A 24157-nucleotide genomic window follows, 5' to 3' on the forward strand; every position below is an offset into this window, starting at 1 on the left:
CCTCCTGCATATGCTGCAGTGTCAACGTCTGGCTCTTTATCTTCTAGTCATCAATATTTAAAGGTGCATTGGGCCGCATCTGTAAGTTGTACATTTTGTGTTTGGGGCCATTGAAAATGCCTCGGGGGCCACATTCGGCTGCAGGTCGTAGTTTAAGGTCCACTGCCATATAGTATGCTATAGTGTGTACCCCATACATGGGTAATTTGGGATTCCGCAATGCCGCCGGGAATTTGAGTGGCAGCAGAGTGAGCACTGGATCATAACGTGCATTTGACCTTATAACTTTGGTCACTGCTGGAGTGGTAAACAGATGGTAATCCAGTCAAATTTCTTGAAAGTGCAAAGTTATTTGGCCGAAATAAAAAGGTTTCTGATAGTTTGTGGTAGAGGGGGACCAGCATTTGCACTCTGATACTTACCTGGCAGAGGAGATACCATGATAATGAAGGTGGTTCTCCCAGGGTGAGGCTGATCTATTTCACTTCCAGTGGGTTGACTCCTGCAATTTACCCAATTGCAGAAAAACTTGACTGTATAATTTGTGGTAGTGGGGAAATATTGTTAATGAGCCATACACTGACTGGACAGAAGTTCTGGCAAATCATTATCTTTGTTCCCCACTCAGTGGGTAACAAGTGGCTTTGTTTACCTGTGAACTGCCACATCTGCGTATACAAAGGAGTTGGTTGACCAACCAATACAGCTATATTGGAAAAGGACAAAGGCCCATATGCAATTCACTTTTTCTCCTAGGTGTTAATTTTAAACTTGTAAAAAAAACTCTTTAGGCCACCAGAAAGCAAGAATAATTTTGATAGTACCTTTTCATCTACTTTTTGATACTTTTTTAGTTGAAAAATGCTGAAAAGTTATTTTAAATTGATGATGAATAACTATCTCCAAGGAGAAAACTCAGGTGAAAAAGTGAATTGCATATGGCCCAAAGTCTCTGTCCTATGCACAATACTAAATAATATTTTCAGCAATTTATTTTTTAAACTACACTTTTCAAATCCATGCCACTACTTGAAAAAGCCGAAATGTATGCTGTGGCATATATATGCTGTGGCTGGATGGTGTAATGGTTATGGGCTCTGCCTCTGACACAGGAGACCAGGGTTTGAATCTCAGCTCTGCCTGTTCAGTAAGCCAGCACATATTCAGTAGGAGACCTTAGGCAAGTCTCCCTAACACTACTACTGCCTATAGAGCGAGTCCTAGTGGCTGCAGCTCTGGCGCTTTGAGTCCGCAAGGAGAAAAGCGCGATATACATGTTCTGTGTCTGTGTGTCTAGATAGTAATTGGAAAACATTTTAACAGGATATTTGGGGCATTTCATATGATCAAATTGGCTTTTAAAAGCTTTACGGTAATGGCAAGAAAACTATATATGTATTTAAATGCAGCCAATACTGCAATAACAACAGTTCATTATTCATAGTAGGAAATCCCCAAAGCTCTGGTACAATTTCTGGCAGAGCAGAAGAATGACATTACATTGTACATCATACAGTGCTTCATTTGAAAAATGGCAAGAAAAAAAAAAAGATGTCCTGCATTTCAAAATGTCCATAATACTATAAGTATTGCTTAAATCACAATTTTAACAGAAAAACATTGCTTTTGAGTGAATTTCTGTAAGCACACATTTCTTGGAATAATTGTAATGTATTAAAGTACTCCTGTACCGATATTTTGAGACCTGCAAAAAACCTCACCTACTCCTGGATCCCCTCGCTGCCTTTTCTGTCCTGTTAAGTCTCCTGTTCCCTTGCCATATCCCTTGCATCTGCCTGCATCTTCACTGCTATGGGGGTGACCCAAAAGTACTTACGGGTCAACGCCAAAGCAGTGGAGATGCCAGCTGATAGAAGAGGACACGGCGGTGGAATGGGAGAGCTGACAGGGCGGAAAAGGCAGCAAAGGGATCCGGGAGTACTTGAGTTTTGCGGCGGTGCTTTTTTTGCAGGTCTCAAAATGTGGGTAGTACAAGGGGGCGTGATCCGGGAGGATACCTGCCATTTCCTCCCTGCTCATATTCGACATTTTAGTCATCTGAAGATTTTGGCTGATTAGAACGGGTTCCCTGGGGCACTGAACTGAAAGGATGGTGCTGTGACATATGTCTCAGCACCATTTACTCAAAGGCACCTATGTCAATTAGAGATGGCTCAAACCTCAGATTTTGGGTCCGTGGACCGCGGACGCGAACTTCCACAAAAGTCCGCGAACCGGCGAACTCGGAGTACCGCAATAGACTTCAATGGGCAAGCAAACTTTAAAAACTACAAACACTGTTACTGGCCAAAAAAGTGATGGAAAAGATGTTTCAAGGGGTCGAACACCTGGAGGGGGGCATGGCAAAGTAGGATACACACCAAAAGTCTCTGGGAAAATTACGGATTTGACGCAGAGCAGGGTTATAATCCCTAAAGGGCAGAAATCCCATTGCGTTTCTAAATTGGAGGCATAAAGTGCTTTAAAACATCTTGCGTGTGCATACATGGATCAGGTACTGTAAGTAGTGTACTGCTTCACACTGATAGACCAAACTCACTGTTTAAAGCACCGCCGAAAACAGCCGCAAAGGCTTATTATATTTGTGTGCTGCTTTTATTAATGTGTGCATACCATTGGTGTTTGTGTTTTCTGATCAGGTGCCTTCGCAAAGCAATTGTCCCTAGTTGGGTGTTGGGCTTCCCACAACTCAGTTTCTTTTGGCAGAGGTTGCAGATGGCATTGCTGGTATCAGAGGCACACAGACAAGAAAAATGCCACACTGGTGAGCTTTGGAATGTCAGCATTCAGGTGGTGGCAACAGCAGGCCTGGAAGGGCATGTTGGCTGGATGACTCCAAGTGTATCACTAAATGCATCATGTGTGAATAACAGCTGGGTTGCTAATGATAGCAGTGCTAAGTTTTTGTGTGAAACCAGAAGCTGAGTAGGAGGAAAAAGGTGCATCAAGGAGGTTCTGTGCAAAAGAATCCTCAGAATCTTGGGGGTTGAGGCTATGTGCTACTTTGGCCGAGGGCCGCACAAAATCACCCCAGCACGACCTCGAAAATACCTGCGGTGTGGCCTGCCTCTGCCTGTTATTTTTCCCATATTGGGGGTATGCAGTACTACTAACAATATTCAATAGTGGAAGACAGTGTGCGTAATCACAAAGAGGCACGCAATCAGTGTAAAATACACAGCAGCAGCTGTGTGTGTGTGTGTGTGTGTGTGTGTGTGTGTGTGTGTGTGTATCACTGGGCTGTGTACTTTAACACACACAGAGAGATATCCACTGGTCTAATACAGTGTGCTGTCACACAAATACAGTGGAAAGATATGCACTAGTCTAATACAGTGTGCAGTCACACAGATGCAGTGGAAAGATATGCACTGCTCTAATACAGTGTGTAGTCACACAGATGCAGTGGAAATATATGCACTGCTCTAATACAGTGTGCAGTCACACAGATGCAGTGGAAAGATATGCACTGTGCCACTTGTCTAATGCAGTGTGCTGTCCGACAATGGGACTACAAATACCCAAAGGAAGCAAAAAATAAATTATCTGCTTTTCTGAGCACCAACTATAATGGTTTCTAACTACCTTTAAAGACTCAAAACATTATCAGTTCTCAAAGTCCAAGCAGATAAAAACAACTACTTGGTCACAGAGCACCTGATTTAACTACAGCTATTGCTACCGTCTGTGGCTAGCAATAGTCTAATGCATGCCATGCATAATTCTAATGTTAAAAATAGTGTGGGGCAAATGACATGTCCCCTACCATAGCAAAGACAATATTGCTTGTGAGAAAAGTTTGCCTTTTTATTACGATCAACTTTTGCAAGGTTTCCATGGAGATAACCTTCCTTCACTCATGTGTAGGTAGTGTTGGTGCCACAATCCTTGACCAGGTATACTACTCTTGGTAAAATCACACTAGCAAAGTGCAGAAATGGCACAACACCGGCCAAAAAAAGACAACCATGTAATTCTTTGAGAGCCATACAATATGTTTCAAACTGGGACAATAGGGCTCACCTCCCTGTTGCCATGGTAATGTGTATACAGTTGAGCCGCCAGGCAGCGGAAGTGTCAGACACATATTCAGCTTCTCTTGGGTTTCAGCAACATTAGCAAAAGCAAAAATACCGACTAATAGCTTGTACAATTATATGTAAAGAAAGAACCGAGAGCCCAATATAGTGTAGTACGTCAAGGTGATATTAGACAAATGAAAAGAGTATTGAATAATACTCACAAACCAAGGTTACCTCCAGGCAACCACTGCATAAGTAGGTGATTAGATTGTCCTGTCCTCATTTAGGATTAAAGTGGACCCAAATTAAAAATACAAGATTTCAGAAATAAAATCTATTTTCTAAATTATAATAATAAATAGCAGCCTTTTTTCAGCTGCATGATGACAAATATAAAATATTTTACATTTATTGGAGGAACCTCTCCCTTCCTTTCAAATTGCCGGGATTTTTCTGGCAAACTGGTGGAGTAGATGGTGTCCGGCAATGGAGGAATTGCTAATGGCTGCCCCCAGTGTAACCCTAGCTATGAAAAGAGAAAGGTGAAAAGCATGCACTGAAATGATCACAGGTTTGAAGGAGTGTTTATTTATCTTTGTATGTGTCAGAGTGGTGCAACTAAATATTTTAATTAAAAAAATGTTCGGTTTGGGTCCGCTTTAAGAAGTCGCTCTCTGTAGACGTGAAAAATAAAGGGGTATCCCCCTCCACCAGAGGTGGATATAAAACGTATTGTAAAAGAGAACAGAGGCGCCAAAAGAATAAAATCAGTCATTTTAAAGCATTTTTAAATATTTTAATTACTGATTTTATTATTTTGGCGCCTCTGTTCTCTTTTACAATAAGCTTGTACAATTAGCTAGCTGACTTTGGGGTTGATTCACTGCACTACATAATACATAATTAGTGACAAAATACAAAAATGATACAAAATACAGAATTGGTAATGACAGTGATAAAAGTAACATGATAAATAAAATGTATAATAATTTTCAAGACACAAAAGGGGGGGGAGCCCCGCCCTTGCGAGCTTACAATCTAAAGGGACTTTCTTTAAGGCCTCTTTCACAGTGCGACATTAAAGTCGCACGTTAGAAAAATTTTTAACGCAGACTAATGCACAGCAATACAAAGTCTGTGCGACATTCACAGTGCACACGTTGCGTTTAGCAATACGTTTGCTGCGCATGCGCCGTTTTCATTCCATCAGTAAGCAACGAAAACGGTGCAGCAAGAGACACATAACGCAGTGCAAAATAACGTCCAATTTCATAACCTACATGCGCTGCATTAGGGGCACGTTATGGGGCTTTAACGCTGCATCAAACGCAACGTCCCACTGTGTAAGTAGCCAAAAGGACAACTGAATTGAGAGGGAAATGGAGACTGCCTTATTTACTTTCTTTTAAGCAATACGTTGCCTAGCTATCCTGCTGATCCTCTGTCTCAAATACTTTTAGCCATAGACCCTGAACAAGCATGCAGCAGATCGGGTGTTTCTAATATTATTGTCAGATCTGGCAAGATTAGCTGCATGCTTGTTTCTGGTGTTATTCAGACACTACTGCAGCTAAAATGACCAGCTGGGCTGCCAGGCAACTGATATTCTTTAAAATTCAATTCACTTTATTGTCATTGTGTAACACAACGAAATTACTTTTCATGACAACCCCACGGTGCATATAGGGAACATAGTGAAATAAATATGGCAGCCTCCATTTTCTTCTCACTTCAGTTGTCCTTTAACCATTTTGCTGCCAGCCGATTTGAACTAAATGCGAACATCTACCGCCAAGCAGTTTTCAGACATTTTGCACTCATTAGGTTATTTAGGATTTTTGACACCAATAAAGGTAGCCAGGCATGGGCTCACGAGTATTAACGAGTGGCTAACCACTCGAATTTGTGATTTAAATGAGGCTTAATAGCCTCAGGTGTGCGGCGGGGAAATAAGGGGGTATTTACCATAAGTCGTGGTATGGTGTGCGCTCAAAATAGCTTGCACATGTCCTATTGGATGCATTGCAAGCCTCACTACACGCACTTCCTCCTTCAAGCCAGAAGGAGGAAGTGTGCCATGCTGAGGCTTGCAACGCGTCCAATAGGATGCGTACAAGGTGTCTGGATCGCCCACTATACCACGACTTATGGTAAATACCCCCTTATTTCCCTGCTGCACACCTGAGGCTATTAAGTCTCATTTAAATCATGAATTTGAGTGGTTAGCCACTCGTTAATATTCGTGAGCCCATCACTGTGAAGGTAGCCAGGTATAGGTGCGTCCAATATAGGTAGTCAGGTATAGATGCCGCCAGTACAGATAGCCAGATATAGGTGTAGCCAGTATAGATAGCCAGGAATAGGTGACACAGTACAGGTATAGGTACCCCAGTATAGGCAGTAGATATAGGTAGCAGGTATAGTTGCCCCAGCATAGGTAGTAGCTATAGGAGACCCCAGTATAGGTAGCAGGTACGGGCGCCACTGGGGGAGGGGGGCAACATCATCCTCCCTGCACATGGGCCCCCTGTTGTGCTCCCCCCCCTGTAATGCTGAAGCAGTGGTCGGGTTGTAATTACTCACCCGATCTCTCGCTCCATGCAGCATGTCATACAGGACACAGGAAGAAAAGAGGATGCAGCTGCCAGCAGGGGACATGCATGGATCGAGCGATTGGGTGAGTAATTAGAACCCGACTGCTGCTCCAGCCACACAGGGAGGTAGAGGAATGATGTCGTGCTTGGCAGGGAAAGGGTCAAGAATGATTTTAAGAAATCTCTTTTCACCCGTTAGCAGCTTCAAAGGAATTATCTTGTTTGAGATAGTGCACTGGTTTGATATCAGCGGGCAGAACTCGTTGCACGGTAAATTCTTGGAATGATTTGATGTCTCTCTGCTAGCAGAGGATATAGAAACTGAAAGCAGAAGTCCTCTGTTATTGTCTCACACTGCTGCCCCCTAGTGACAAGTGGCCATAAATACCCATTACAGCAGTACTAATTGGTAGCAAGAGAATGTAATACATACATTTAAAAAATGTGCTAAAATAAATTGGATTGGAGCACTTGCTAGCCTCTAAATTAATTGGCTGTTAAAGGGTTAATGCATATCTGGGAGCAGGCAAAAGTGCATCTTTCTGGAATAGTGGATTCTGTAGTGAAAGCCGGTTCTGTCCGGATCACAATAAGCTATCCTCCGTCACTTTTGTCAGGATATGTGCACTTCCAAATGAATGCAAGGGAATGAGAGCCAGACTACAGGGCAGCGCCGGTCACTGCAACAGACCACTCAATGTGAAGAGGAATTTTCTGCAATGATTTCCAATATTAAGTAAGTAAGATCTACTTTAGTAAACATACTTTGAAGGGGAAAACTCTGGCAGTAATATTCAAGATCATGTTTAGCTGGGCTTTAAAGCCAGAATATAGCCATATAGAAAGAATATAACCCTGCATTTCATCTTTGCTCTAAAACATTATTTACAGCATATTATATGCAACCAGCATTTTTTTTTACTAGACCAGCATTAGAAGGGTTACACACAGAGCTTGAAAGTTCAGCGTAGTGAAATGTGGACGCATCCGAAGTTGTAGATTATGTTATCTTGTGTTTATTTAAATGTATCAAGTGAGGAATGTGACACATTCTCTGACTATGGAGAAGCTGCTCAACACAGACAGAGAGTCAAAGCATGTCTACCTGAATGAATGAATGAATGAATGAATGAATGAATGAATGAATGAATGAATAAAACCAGTTATTAATAAAATGCAAAGTCAGCTCACAAAGCAAAAAACTGTACTTTTGAGAACCTATAATATCTAAATGAATAATAATACTTATGCACAAATGCGAATATGATAACCATATGGCATATAAAAAGGAGGAAAACATGTTTTTATTGAATATTATGTCAGGGTTTTAAACCGCTTTAACACATCTCGTCAGAAGCCCAAGTAAAGGAAATTCAGTATGCCAAATGTCTGCACTAAGCACATGTGCAGGCACACCCTATTTATTTCATCCTGCCTCTGGAATGGCAGAGGAGAAGATACTGTAGTTAATATTTAGAAAGCTTGAATCAATTATTTGCAGTGCGTGTTATAAAATAATATAATATTTTAATTTTTCCATGAAAGTAGAGCTATACTTTGTAAATATTTATAGCTGGTTCCCTTATCTTGAAGAGTGTCTTTAGGTTGAATGCAGCAGGCTTCCTCTCCTTCTCTTGCCTCCTCAGAGGCCGTGCTTGATCAAGTGAAGAAACATGACTCAACCATCCCTCAGTTTTAAGCCCAGGAGATGAAAGCTTTTCAGATCTGTGTTGTTAAGCTGGAGTCAGTTTACCTGAGACTGAAAGCTGGAAAACACAGCCTGTAACGCTGCTTTAATTGGCTGAAAATGAACATTGCTCGTCTAGTAAAATCTATCTTTAGACTAAATAGGATCTTCTCTTTGGATTTCTCTTCCCACTGGGATTCATTGAGCTGTCAGCAGAAAAGTCCTCTCTCTTACTAGTCTACTTCTGCTAATGGAAAATGTACCTTTGGAATGTTTATTTTCTTAGAAATACTAAGGATATACTTAATAAACAACACAATATATCTATTAGATCAGCTACAAAACCTGTCATTTTTATCACGTATTGAACTACTGTAATAATAGTTGAAGTCGGACTCATACTTTTTCTACCTCTAGACCAACAACAGCCCTATGTATGTGCCTCCCCCCACCCACTCCATTCCCTTATTCCTCATGTACAGTTTGGGTACCAGCTTCCATTTTTCTTTGTGTTGCAGCTTCTTTATTTAATTAGCAGCCTCATCTTCTATACATCAACCCCTCTTTCTTATGCAGCCATCCCTGTGGACAGAAGCCACCTAGACCACAGCCTATTTGGCTTTACAGAGAAATTTGGCCTGGGCTATAACCTGGGCCGGGCCGAGGCAGAGGCTGGGTAGACTCCAGCCTCTGGGTGCACGGCTGCAAGGGCACAGTGAGGGAGGGAGCACGAATTTCTCATTCCCTCTTCTCAGCCAGACTGTGCCCCAGTGTGTGTGCCCCACAGGAATGGGCTCACGAGAAATTTTTAATTAAAATGAGCCTTAATTGCCGCAGCTGTGCGGCTGGATGATAAGGGGTTATTCAGAGGCGTATCTAGAGGGATGCAGGCATGGCTCATGCCATGGGCGCCACAGCAACATGGGCACCATGCCTGCTCCTGTGTTTCGCCGCCATGCCTGCCCCCAGGCTCCCTCGTCACTGAGACCTCAAATCCGATTAGTTCTGTTATGTGGAGAACATGGTTACTTAACCACTTGAGGACCCACCCTTTACCCCCCCTTAAGGACCAGCGCTGTTTTAGGTGATCTGTGCTGGGTGGGCTCTGCAGCCCCCAGCACAGATCAAAGGGCACTCAGAGCGATCAGATCGCCCCCCTTTTTTCCCCACTAGGGGGATGATGTGCAGGGGGGGTCTGATCGCTCCTCCTGGCTGGCATTTTGCGGGGGGGGGCACCTCAAAGCCCCCCTCCGCGGCAAAATCCTCCCCCTCCCTCTCCTACCTGCCACCCCCGGGAGATCTGGGCTGCACAGGACGCTATCCGTCCTGTGCAGCCAGTGACAGGACGTCCCCTGTCACATGGAGGCGATCCCCGGCCGCTGATTGGCCGGGGATCGCCGATCTGCCTTACGGCGCTGCTGCGCAGCAGCGCCGTACAAATGTAAACAAAGCGGATTATTTCCGCTTGTGTTTACATTTAGCCTGCGAGCCGCCATCGGCGGCCCGCAGGCTATTCACGGAGCCCCCCGCCGTGAATTGACAGGAAGCAGCCGCTCGTACGAGCGGCTGCTTCCTGATTAATTAGGCTGCAGCTGGCGACGCAATACTGCGTCGCTGGTCCTGCAGCTGCCACTTTGCCGACGCACGGTATAAGCGTGCGGTCGGCAAGTGGTTAATTATTGGCTTAATGGTAGAATAGAGTACAGAGAGGGAATAAGAAAAGATACTTTCAAAAAAGTAACTTTAGCAATATGCCAAGTCAAAAAACATAGGCAAATTTAACACATGCAGGCGATAAGGGTTGTTGTGTTTAGGGGGGAAGGGGGCTCTGAACGAGGGGGGGGGGGGGGAGGGCGCAATTTCAGTGTTTGCCATATGCTCTATATTAGCCAGATTCGCCCCTGGGATTATTTACCCATAATTCCACGATCCTACGCTCGAAACAGCTTGCACGCAGAGGAAGTGTGCGTAGTGAGGCTTGCAACGCGTCCCATAGGACGCATGCAAGCTGTTTGGAGCACAGGAAGGACAGCGGAATTATGGGTAAATAACCCCTTATCATCCAGCTGCACAGGTGCAGCAATTAAGGCTCATTTTCATTACGAATTTGAGTTCTTATGGACTCGAGACGCCATCCCTGGTGCCCCACCTCCTGCCGCTGCTGCAAGTATAGAGCGCAGCGGGCAAAGATTACAGCCCCCACTTGGCACCAGGTGGGTGCACCAGGTGCCAGGCTAGGTGAGGGTGACAGGTGAAGGCAGGCGGGGAGGACAGTGGGAGGCAGTGGCTATACATCCTCATGGGACGAGCTTCTCAGCTATACTAAAGTGTATAGCTTTAGTGTATCTTTAAATTTTGGCTCCAAGGCTCCCCATTGGTTCTTTAACAGATCAAGGGGGGTCAGGAGGATACCCATTGGTCTGTTAAAGAACCAATGGGGAGCTTTGGTCGGCGGGAATTGTTTCACTAAGAACTGTCATTTGCCGCATTTAAAGAGACACTGAAGCGAAAAAAAAACTATGATATTATGATTTATATGTGTAGTACAGGTAAGAAATAAAACATTAAGATCAGATACATCAGTCTAATTGTTTCCAGTACAGGAAGAGTTAAGAAACTCCAGTTGTTATCTCTATACAAAAAAGCCATTATCTCTACGACTTTCAAAAGTCGTGGAGAGGGCTGTTTTCTGACTTTTATTATCTCAACTGTTAGTTAACTATTTACTTTTCCTCTGGCAGAGGAGAGTTCATTAATTCACAGACTGCTCTGAAAGAATCATTTTGAATGCTGAGTGCTGTGTAATCTGCACATATTAGAGAATCATGCAATGTTAGAAAAAACACTATATACTTGAAAATCAAAATATGAGAATATTTTCTTTGCTGCTAATCTTCTAGTAATTATTCATAGTACACACCCAATTCATTATATCATATATTTTTTTTTTCGCTTTAGTGTCTCTTTAAATGTGTACTTTTTTCCTTTGAAATTTTAAAATCGATTTTCTCAAAAACTATAAGGTCTTTTTGAATTTTTTTTTACCTCTTGTTCCCACTGTTCTTCTTAACAAATCTGGCAAATTTGGTGTTCCTACCATGTAAGCAGGCTTTGCTATTAACTGCTAAAGTCAGCGGGTTTGGCGGCTTATTAATCACAAATACTTTTTTGTTTGAAATTTTAAAATTGATTTTCTCAAAAACGAAAAGTTCTTTTTGAATTTTTTTTTTAAATTGTAGCCACATCAACTTTTATAATCCATGCAATTTTGGTGATTGTAGCATGTATGGGGGCTTTGCTATTAGCTAATACGCTTTTCTGTGATCACGACCGTGAATTTCCATGATTGCCTCATTCACGGTAAAATCCGGGTCAAATTCGAGAATCCGTTTCCAATCCGGAAATTATTCAAGCCATTTACAGATTTTTTTTTCAACCATGGCCGAACAGTTGAATCCGTGATTGGGGGGTATCCGAGCATCACTGGTCCCTGGTGCACTCTCTCCTGTCAGTTTGCATCCCTTTTGTACCAGTTTTCTATGGCTAGGTGCTGGGTCCACACATAAATCTGTACAATTCCAGTCGTCCTAAATTCTGGTGGTCTCCCTAGTCCCTTCTCTTCTAGCAGTCTGCCTTTTAGGATGCAAGCTAGATGAAAAGTGACAATAGGAATATGACCACACAGCTTGTCTTCAGCAGCCATGAGGGCAGAACATTAGTAAGCATGATGCTGCTAGTGCAGCCAGTGTACAGAGCCACTGCTGGAACTGCCTTCCTCTGTGCTGGGGAAACATATAAACAATAAGGGGCTTATTTGCATTATAAGAAGAATCTGATCAACATGGTAACAAAGCATGACAGTCATGAATGATTTACAATACAGGTCTTGAGTCAGCTCTGTAAAAGCAATATAAAGCCAAAAATGCCTTTAGAAACATCAGAAGCTATACTTTGAACACTCCAGGAGAGTAGCCGAGTGTCACTATACACATACACTTGTACTTTCTTAGAAGTACCAAGGAGGTACTTCTAAGAGATGCAACAAATTCTCCATTCCACCACATCCAGGTTGGGTTTGATCAAGTGTTGACAGGAACAGGAAGTAGGTTCTACCACAACCAGATGTTTCTGAAATCTTTTATGTACTTACACTGTGTTCATTACTGACTGGTCTATAGAAGATAAGAGCACTTGTAATTGCCATTAGATGAGCAACGTGACACAGTCCACCAGAAACAACAGGCAGCAAAAATACAGGCTTGGGAATTCATACTCATACTGCGTCCTGATAGCTTGTTTTAATGAGTTAATCTTTATAGGAAGAATCACTTCTGAAACTAGCTTGTTCTTGTCTGAGATTCTAAGCAGGGGAATTCCTAAGTCTGTTAAACATGATCCTCACACAAATCATATGCAGTGACTGATGATAACAGTGTGATGTCTGCACCTCTCACAGCTCATTAGGCATCTCGGCTGAAACTGGCCTTTTCTCCATTCATCTGGCATTTCTCTGTCTCTCTTTTTTATTCATCTTTAATGTGTATGGGCTGTCTTCCAGATATTCTGTCTCAGCATCCATTCCCTCCTGCCTATGGCAAATAAAATGTATTGTTCTACAGCCACAACTACATGATTTTAGTAGAGCTCAGGAACTCATGAGGGAGTGCATGTTTCTACTCAGTCAATCCAAGCTAACTGGTTCTGTTTTGTCTTTCTGGCAGCTCAAAGGACTTTTTCCAGGCACAACAGATGAGAGGCAGATAAAGTAGTTTAGACTAGAGATGAGTGTCAGATGTGAAGCTAGCAGTGCAATCTCTCTGACGCTGCTCTTTTCTACAGGATCAAAAATACATAAATTAGCAGAGCTGGGACAATGTCCTCCAGCACCCAAGGCTGAGACACCAAAGTGCGCCCCTCCATCCCTCCCACTCCAACCGTCATACACTGATTGCTATTAGCCTAAGAGGCGCCCAGGACCCACAACCACCCCCAACACCTGAATTTCTAGTTTTCTGACATGAAGTCACTGCCATGTATCCCCTTTTCTTTTTTCTCTCTGATTCAAACACAGTAGGGGAATGATAGCTGAGCGAGTTGTGCGCCCCTCCTACACTGCTCACTGAGGCTGGAGCCTCTCTCGCCTCTGCCTCGGCCCAGCCCTGTAACTTAGCATCAATGAGGGGGGGCATAGGATACTCATTCAGGAATCTAAGGACCAAAGCTTCAAATACTGTATTGAAAACATTCAGATAACTACAAACAACAGAAACATACCTTGTTTTTGTTTTTCCCTTAACCCTCCCATTCCACCTTCTCTGCAGTCCACCTTCCTAACCTGACACCTGACTATATCTACTTACACTAACTTGAGCCTCCCCAACTCATCTAATAGATCCATAGTTGCGTACTATGAGTTTTAAATGGAAACGTTGCCCACAAATGGGCTCCTCTTTCTAATATCAAATTACTGATCACTTTGCTACACTTTAGCTCTATTGGATCACTCCTGCATAAAAAGTGTGTGTATCATTTTGAATAGTTTCGTCCAATGTGCATATTACCCCAACTTCATTGCGTACCATGAGTTGTATCATAAAGGTTCCATCAGATCTGGTATATGTGATGATGGGATTGTGAATTCCACATACTTTTTCATTTTTAAATAAAACATTGGGCCTATTTTATCCATGTTGAAAAAGGTATAATAGCTCCTGTTGTATGCAGGGCCGGATTTGTACTCTTTACCACCCAAGGTCACTGTCACCAGCTGCCCCCCTTTTGTATAGGTAGCGAGATGACCCCTCCCCCCTTTCCCTCCAGTATAGGTAGCCAGATGACTCCTTTAATCCCTCCTTTTCCCACCCATCTTCAGTATAGGTAGCCAGCTTGCCTTCACACCGCAGCAGCCATCAGTGTCACTCATTTCTCTGCTCGTCTCCAGTGCAGAAGCTTCCTCTTCCTTTCTGTCTTCAATGTTTTGGTGCCCTTGCTCGTGTGGTGCTCTAGGCCATGGCATAGGTGGCCTTGCCCCTAAATCCGGCCCTGGTTGTATGTCCTATATGTTTGTTGGTGATAGATCCATTTATTGTAGATTACCTTCTTTGCTGCTGCAAGAATGATGTGACAGAATGGTGATAACTTTTGTAACTGTTTATCTCTGTTGGTTTCTTGCTGTGAGGACTATTTTGAGTAGTGGAAAAGTAATGTTGGAGGATCTATTAAAATATCTTTGTTATACATTTGTTTGACAAATGTACTTTTTTCTAATAGACATTCACTAAATTACAGTCCCAGAGACAATGATAAAGGCCAGCTTGTGGGTACTGGCCCTTGGGCAAAAGGGTTTATAGTTTGCGGTTGTGGTCTTATCCTTAATGTCAAAAGCAAACTTCCCTTGATGAATTATCTTGAAGTGTGACTCTCCATGTCTCATTTTTGATAATTTTGTGATATATATTATTACCTTCAATAATTTTTTGTGCCAGGTCTGCTTGTTGTATATCTTCCTGCCGGGATTTGAAATGTACTGAGGAGGTGAGTTTATATAAAAGCTTATCTTGGATGGACGGCAGAGGGAGTTCCTGAGGAAAAGAAACTATCAAAGTCATTAAGGGACATTTCCAGAGAGAGACCTCTTAGCATGGTAGTAACGTAGGACTTTACCTGTGCATAATACAGATAGTGGTGTCTCAGCAGATAATATTCTATTCTCAAGCCTTGGAATGTCTTTCATTTGTTTGTATCTAATTGAAACATATGGCCTAACTTAGTTGGTCCTTTATCCTCCTATATACCAAACCCTTCATGTGACATACTTGCTAGAAAACCTGGATAACCCCAAAATGCATAGATTTTGATATTTGTATTCCAAGTGCAGTAAAATAGTTTGCGTATCTCTTTCCATGCCGCCCATGTATTTTGCATGCCTCCACTACATTTAATTTTGTCTGGGAGTTTGGGGTATTTAGTGTGAAGGAGTGCAGGAGTCACAGATATTTGACAGAAGTGATTCTGATTCCGCTATTTTGGACATGCGGGGGGTGTCATAGCTTGGGAGGACAGATTCATCAACTTGCTCTTGGCTGTATATACTGTACTTTACATCCACTTATGGTTCCTATTTCTCGTATGAGTTGGAATACCATTTGGAGTTGGATGTGAGGCTTGGCCATAAATAAGAGTATGTTGTCTGCATACACAGTTTACGTGACATTCCTTATATTTATACCTTGTATCCTCTGCTCTATGGTCTTTGCCAGAGCTTCCAGTGCGATATTGAACACTAGCAGGAATAGGGGGCAGCCCTGGTGCGTCCTTTTGAATAGCTGGAGATGTGGTGACAGAAATCCTGTGGTATACATTTGTGTTTTTAGATGTGTTTGAGGTGCTGAGATGAGGCCACATGGGACTCGGGTAATCCCCCTCTGTGATCTATTTTCTAAATCTTGCAATTCATCCTGCATGATGATGTTGTCAGCTTCTAGCTTGCGTATCTTAGCCAGAGATTGGGGCAGATCATCTTCCAATTGGAAATACATTGCTCAGCTTGCTTGATATGAGAAGTGTGAGCTTGGATGTCTTTCTGCACCTTTTTCAAGGAGTGCCTCGTGGCTTTTTGTATCATGGCCTTTAGTTTAGGCGCTAGCTTTTTGACAACTGCTGCAACAAATGTATTTATATCTGAGGACCCCCTCATCCCCTCTGACTCACTGTGGTCGTCCGGATCACTGTCCCATGTCTGTGCTTGCTGTCTCGTGTGACTCAATGCAGGAGAGGCTGCAGGCTCTGACTCGTTGTCATCTCGTGTGGCGGGCATTTTGGGCCCAGGGGAATATTTATTCCACTTAGTTTTGGACCTCGTAAGTAAATGGTCCAGGCTCTCTGGGGATTCCTGTCCATTGCCAATCTTGCCCACCTCTGCTACGTCCTTCAATTTCTTTGGCAGTATAAGTACCCACTCCCTGATTTACCCCCTAATGCCCTGAATACTCGCTAGCTGAAACTTGGCCGCAGTGGCTGGTAATGACCAACTCTGCCAAGAATCCACCGTGCGTACAGCTATACAGCTATAACACTGTAGAAATTATTCACCAGAAGGAGGTGTATAAATAAGACATTTTGACTTTCCTATGGCTCTTCTAATGTGAGGTGATTAGAAAGCTGAAAACATGATCAGGCGGGTGGTGCCAGAGGTGGAAATCAGGATAGGTCACTTCCTGAGCTGCTAAATAGAGGGATGTGGAGTCTGCGTACGACAAAAAAGGGCGTCAGGAAAAAAGGGCGCGGGGTGTAAACGATAAGCATTAATAGCGTTTATAAAAATATTGTGCTGTATTTCGTTTACAATTAATGTTTTACAAATTTACAAATCATTAAATAATGTGTATGAAATCGGCAATTGTGAAAACGTTAATCTTCCCTGTTTCAAAAGTGAAACTTATAATTACGTTTCTTAAAAAAACGATAATATATGTTTAATCGTTATAATTTGATATTATTGTGAATAACCTTCATTTATCGTTTCTTCTTATAATAAAATCTGAAAATATTGTTTATAACGATGATATAAATATAACTATGTTCGTAATACGTGTTGTAAAACATTAGTAAGTATTACTATAATTTTACTAAAACTATACCTAACCCTACTCTCACACAGAACCCTCTCTGTACCTATTCCTAACCCCTATACCCCCCTGGTGTTGCCTGCCTAACCCTAAGACTCCCCTGATGGTGCCTAAACCTAAGATCCCCCTGGTGGTGCCTAACCCTAACACCCCCCTGGTGGTGCCTAAACCTAAGACCCCCCTGGTGGTGCCTAAACCTAAGACCCCCTGGTGGTGTCTAAACCTAAGACCCCCCTGGTGGTGCCTAAACCTAAGACCCCCCTGGTGGTGCCTAAACCTAAGACCCCCTGGTGGTGCCTAAACCTAAGACCCCCTGGTGGTGCCTAAACCTAAGACCCCCCTGGTGGTGCCTAAACCTAAGACCCCCCTGGTGGTGTCTAAACCTAAGACCCCCTGGTGGTGCCTAACCCTAACCACCCCCCTTAGTGATTGCTTTATTATGTGGATAATAATGTTTTACAAATAGTGACTGTAAAAAATATATTGCAATTTACGTTACGTACTGCTTGCTTTATTTTGTGAATAATAATGTTTTACAAACAGTAAGGGATAAAATCTTAAATAATGTTTTAGTTAAATAGGATAAATATGTTTAGTATTTTTATAAACGTTATTCGTCACGGGTGCATTTTCTAAATGTAAATCATCACAAACAGTTATAAAACATTAAAAATCTCCGGGCGCCGTTTGTAAAACGTTATTAATCTCCGCCGCCCTTTTTTCCTGTTCGGCGCCCATTAACCTCCTTGCCGGTTTTCCCGACCTGAGCTCGGGGTAGAAAAAAGAAGCTGTTAGCGGTGATCCCGAGCTCAGGTCGGGGTATGGAGTGCAGCGCTTTACCTTTAGTTGTGGAGTCCCGCGCGCGATCGCAGGACTCCAGCCTCTCTCCCCAGCAGTGTGGGGTCTTTCCCTGGCCGCCGGGATCCCCATGTCCACGGCCAATCGGAGCAGCGGAGCGGCAGTGGCGGCGTGACGTCATCGGGGGCGGGGCTAATATTTAAAACGAACTTCTCTATATTAGAGAAATATAGAGAAGTTCGTTTGTATGTATATTAGCGCCATCTTGTGGTCAAAGAGAAAACTGCAGCGCAGGAGCCCAGGAAGGTAAATTTTTTATTCTGCTGCAGATCTCCCTGCCAGAATGATTTTTTTTCAGGTTTTAGGGTCTGAAAGAGTGGAAAAAAATTGCACCTCTTTTAGACCCTAAAATCTGGAAAGAATCAGAACGGCAAGGAGGTTAAACTATATTTATTATGGGAGTGAATGGCGGCACCCTTTTTGTCCACTAGCTGCCTGCGCCCTATTTTCCTGTTACCGTGGAGTCTAGCAGAAACAAAGAAAAGTATTCAGGTAAATATCAATTTATGTAAACATATTCCCCAGTGTCAGTACCCCAGGAGGTACCTGATCAATGCATGTTCAATACCACTTTATACATAATTCTGTCAGAAATTGAACTTGCTTGGCATTCTGCTGAATACTCATTTTTTTCTGGTTGGTTACCCTCCAGGCTTCTATACTTGTTTGTGTAAATAATACCGTAATTGTTTTGTTGGAGCAGTTGCTAAATTTCCACAATATAAAATGTACCATATTGTTTACTTCCTCATTAGCAATATAATTGTTACCTGTAGAAACGTTGTAATATCTTTGCACTGACCTGATCTGTGTTTTATTAGTGTTTAACATGCATAGCCACCACACAGGATCTGCTATGCATTGCACACACGTGAAAGAATTTTCAGCAAAATGTGTCCATTTAAATAACCAGCATAAACACAAATAAAATAATACATTTATGATCAACTCAATTTTTTAAATAAAGATTGTATAGTGGGGTTGACTTTGTATCTTTGTATTTTTTTTCTCGCGTTAATCCATTTTTTTTCAGAGACATTAACATGACCGTTATTTTCATTTGTTGACATGCTGGTCATGTGTAATTGTAACTCTGTAGGTAACTCAGATGCATATTCTTGGATAATATTTTTTCCCTGGAGGCAAAGCTGCTGCTAAACAATTAACAGCTAACCTTGTGAGAACATAAGGCCTGGCTTATCTAATGATTTAATGATTAGGAAATGTGAATCTACTCACTCTGTTATAGATGTTAGATGCCTCCGACTGATATTCTATATGGAAAATTCACTTGTGCCATATTTATAGTAGATGTACACTGTTTATTGATGGACTACACGTATATATACTTTTTAAATATGTATGCTATGAGGGATTATTATTATTTTTACAAATAAGTTCTTGTAATCATCAATAGTGTACAATGAGAAGGCAATAATCAGAAAAAAGACACCTCTATTTCCAAATGCAATCTTTTCACCATACATTGTACTAGGAACATAATCAGATTTTTGTAATAACCAGGATGGATAAGCAAATACAATTTGTGGGTTTAACTTCGAGTTAGCACTGTTTATTGTAAAGCTATTACGGATGTAATAGAGAAATGGTGTGTTTATTCAATTTTTTCCCTTATTTTCCCTTATTTTCCCTTTAAAATGCATAGAAAATAAGGTAATTACTAAATAAATTATCACAAACTATAAGCATAATTTGTCCTGAAAAAAACCCCAATATATACAGGATCTTCTCAAAAAATTAGCATATTGTGATAAAGTTCATTATTTTCTGTAATGTACTGATACACATTCGACTTTCATATATTTTACATTCATTACACACAACTGAAGTAGTTCAAGCTTTTTATTGTTTTACTTATTGATGATTTTGGCATACAGCTCATGAAAACCCAAATTTCCTATCTCAAAAAATTAGCATATTTCATTCGACCAATAAAAGAAAAGTGTTTTTAAAACAAAAAAAGTCAACCTTCAAATAATTATGTTCAGTTATGCACTCAATACTTGGTCGGGAATCCTTTTGCAGAAATGACTGCTTCAATGCGGCGTGGCATGGAGGCAATCAGCCTGTGGCACTGCTCAGGTGTTATGGAGGCCCAGGATGCTTCGATGGCGGCCTTAAGCTCATCCAGAGTGTTGGGTCTTGCGTCTCTCAACTTTCTCTTCACAATATCCCACAGATTCTCTATGGGGTTCAGGTCAGGAGAGTTGGCAGGCCAATTGAGCACAGTAATACCATGGTCAGTAAACCATTTACCAGTGGTTTTGGCACTGTGAGCAGGTGCCAGGTCGTGCTGAAAAATGAAATCTTCATCTCCATAAAGCTTTTCAGCAGATGGAAGCATGACCCCATTTTTGAACCAGAAACAGCGGCAGAAGTGCCTGACCTGGGCTACAGAGAAGCAGCACTGGACTGTTGCTCAGTGGTCCAAAGTACTTTTTTCGGATGAAAGTAACTTTTACATGTCATTTGGAAATCAAGGTGCCAGAATCTGGAGGAAGACTGGGGAGAGGGAAATGCCAAAATGCCTGAAGTCCAGTGTCAAGTACCCACAGTCAGTGATGGTCTAGGGTGCCATGTCGGTGTCGGTCCACTGTGTTTTATCAAGGGCAGGGTCAATGCAGCTAGCTATCAGGAGATTTTGGAGCACTTCATGCTGATGCAGTGCTGATGTGAAAATTGCTCTCGACCTGAAGTAGGACTACTAGATACTAGTGTTGAATGTCAGTGTTGGGAACCACCACAGCAGTCATAACTGTGCCTGGAGAGGAGTGAAGGGGCTGTCTTTTAGGGCTCCCTTACCACTTAACCCCCATACATATATCATAGCTCACTTTGTTCATCTCTCCAGGCGTGCCTAGTCACTGCTCACCCTGTTCTTCCATCCGTTGTCTCCTCTTTATGACCATCACCTCTGGGCTTTATCATGCTGTAGACAGCAGGAGGTAGTGGAGTGTGGCTATGCTGTTCCTGCCATACACAAGCAAACCAAATGTGGACTCAACTCTTCTTAAAGAAATTTATTTTCATTTAGAAGCATTGATACAGCAGCGAAAAAAGCACAACGTTTTGGGCCAATGCCCTTTGTCAAGTGCTCAATCATCTGGAAAATGTGATGCACTCATAAACTGTAGACCATGCAATGTAAACACACCGACTCCATTAATTGAGGGTAGGCACAACCTTCTTACACCATATTAATGGAAGGAAGGTTAGGCAGGCACTCAATATGACCCGAGAATAAAGTGCAACAACTATTGTTAGTTGTAAAGTTGTTCCTCAGCAGGTGCTGCGTGCTCTAGACCGTATGTCGGCAGTGTCATAGAACATCATGCAAGAGAAGAGCTGGTCTGGCACTGTAGCTTTAATATATGTCAGCAAGCATACAATGGTGAAAACAGTGATGTGACAAAGTGGTACATATGTCTCACAGGTACTTATCGTGCTGCTGCTGAGGTGAGGGAGACGTCTGTGGGCGCCAGTGGGTGCACGGCCTTACGACCGTTTCGCTGTGGGATAAGCCTTGCTTCTTCGGAGGCCTAAGTGCACAATGTGTGGATCGGAAGATGCTAGTGAAATAGCTTTCTTCCGTAAAGGGTCCCCGCCTACCATTCCCACAGTTCCCAGTGACCTAACCAATGAGAGCACACTACTGCCCGGAGGAGAGCGCGGTGGCGTCACGCGCCGCCCGCTCCTCAGAGCTGCTGAAGCATCGGGCGTGCGTACGTTCCCATAGGAACCGCTCCGCCCAAAGGCCGCGTTGTTGCCTACCGAGCAACTCCCAGCCACTGTGCAGCCAGAGCACGCAGCACCTGCTGAGGAACAACTTTACAACTAACAATAGTTGTTGCACTTTATTCTCGGGTCATATTGAGTGCCTGCCTAACCTTCCTTCCATTGACATACATTCTTCTGAATTCTTGGCATTGAGCACCAGTAATGTCGATCGCAGGCGAAGATTCTTCCCTGAGGAGATCGACACCGCAGATGAAGCTGTAAATGTTCAAGGTGACCACGTCACAGCAGGGAGATCGGACCTATCTGTTTTTTTCACTTATTCCAGTGGTCCCAACAGTTCCAATTCCACTGTGGGCACCAAGGTGCTGGAGCAGAACTTGGAGAGGCTCTGTGAAAGAGAGGTGGGAGTTTTCTGGACAGTAACCACGCTTGAGAAATATAGAGACGAAGACTTAGTTGCTAGAGGGTTCAGAAGATATCAAGAACCTTCAGAGTATAGACAGGACCCCAAGTTCCTGGAGACCTGGAAACAGGAATTTCTTGAGCATTCCGCACGTCTACAAAACATCGTGCTAGATAGGAGTAAAGTGGAACTGAATCTGCTTACATCTGCCATTGCTGAGAGCAAATTGGAATTTAAGAAACTCGTGACTGATGACAGTTTTAAAGCCACGTTGAATAAGATTGATAAGAAGTTGGTACCTCTCCAGGACAGCATTAAAGCTCGGAAACTGAAAAAGTATCTAAGAGATAGAGAAGATTATAAGTTTGGGAGAATCTTTACTTGGACATCGCTCGTCAGTCAGGGGCCAAGAGGGAGACCACGTCTTCCCCGAAAACCTAAAGGGTACTGGACAACAGAATCAGAATCTAGCGGAGAGGAGACCTCAAATAAAGTACCAAAGCAAAAACCACAAAAACCGCGGAAAGTACAGAAACCGCAGAAACCTAGAAAACCGATAACTGATGAATCGGAGGCCCCTTTAGATGACGAATCCGCCGAGGGAGAGGGAAGAGCAAGAGACAGACAAGTCACCTGGGAGGACAAAACAAAAGGAGGGAGCAAGAAGAGGAAAATAAGACATTAAATATGCCTTCAATTTGACATCTGTGGAACTACCAGAAGGTGTTGAAGATTTAATAAATAAGGGGCTGAACTTCTCTTTGTCCTCTAGATTCGAATACTCCGATTTCAAAGTGGATCTCTATAAAGGAGTAAGAAAACTGAACATTAGACATCATTTTGAGAAAAAGAGGTTGGAAGAGTCTTCACAAGGAGGCACGATCCAGCCACTTTTCAAGCCTACAATAGGAAGTTTGGGTTTCAGTGCTTCCAAAATTTGGAATGATAAAGAACTAGAGGCGATCTCTGCTCTAAACGAACTGTTGATGGAATCAGCTCCGACTGCAGTGTCGTTGCATGATCATAAAAAATTTCAGCCTTGTAAATCAGTGATGCCTTTTCCCACACAAGCAGGATCTGCCATCGATATCTTTGAGAAACAAGTGGACAGAGAATTAAAAGCCCTTATTTACCCACAATCACAACCAAACCTAACCACCGCTGAACTGCGAGCCTTGAAATGGCTCAAGAATCGCCCTGATCTAACAATTAGGAAGGCAGATAAGGGAGGATCAGTTGTTCTCCTTTACACTGCAGATTACAAAAAAGAGGCCTTGAGGCAACTTGCCGATGCCTCTGCCTACAAACCCCTGGGGAGTGACCCCACTGCGGGTTTTGTATCTGCACTGAGCTCTCCTGCGACAAGGGGTAGAGTTGGGTTTCTTGACACCGAGACTAGCTAATGACCTCTTGCCTGAATTTCCAGTTAAACCAGTGTGGTACCACTTGCCAAAGATCCACAAATCTCTGACCGACCCTCCAGGCCGACCGATAGTGTCGGGCCTGCGGTCGGTCACATAAAGATTGTCCAGATATCTGGACCACGTCCTCAGGCCTCTCTTGTCTCATGTCCCCTCTCATCTAAGCGGCACTTTAGATGTCCTGGAGGGCCTGGAGTCCACATCGTGGTGCGAAGGAGATTTGCTGGTGACTATTGATGTCACCAGCCTTTATAGTAGAATACCGCACACCGAGGGAGTTAAAGCTGTCAAAATGTATCTTGACAGAAATGAAAAAGACCCCCGCTTTAACGAATATCTTTGTGATTGTCTAGCTTTTGTCCTTACCCACAATGCCTTTCTATTTGGCGATACTTGGTACCAGCAGATCTCCGGCACTGAGATGGGGACTCCCGTCGCATGTACATATGCTAATTTATTTCTCGGGGCATGGGAGGAGAGACACATCCACGCTTTGGATAACCCCTACAGGATGCGCCTGAGGATGTGGTCCAGATATGTGGATGATGTCCTAGCCTTCTGGTCCGGAGACGTTCCAACTTTAATGGACTTCCTGGAGTATCTTAACACCAACAATGTTAATATGTTATTTACAATGGAATACTCCGGAGAGAGGATCTGCTTTCTGGATTTGGAAATCTTGATTGAAGATTGTGGAGTCGTGACAAGAGGTTATCGTAAACCGACGGCCTCTAACACGATCCTACATTCAGATAGTTACCATCC

The 24157-nt window shown here is 42.9% G+C and overlaps 1 non-coding gene across 1 annotated transcript; it reads left to right on the forward strand.

Moving 5' to 3' along the window:
- Positions 1-414: 414 nt before the first annotated feature.
- LOC137520043 (U1 spliceosomal RNA) lies at positions 415-578 on the forward strand. Its single transcript, XR_011021407.1, has one exon. It is a non-coding gene; the product is annotated as a U1 spliceosomal RNA (small nuclear RNA).
- Positions 579-24157: the final 23579 nt, after the last annotated feature.

This window comes from Hyperolius riggenbachi, chromosome 5 (assembly GCF_040937935.1).
Source record: "Hyperolius riggenbachi isolate aHypRig1 chromosome 5, aHypRig1.pri, whole genome shotgun sequence".
Taxonomy (NCBI): Eukaryota; Metazoa; Chordata; class Amphibia; order Anura; family Hyperoliidae; genus Hyperolius; species Hyperolius riggenbachi.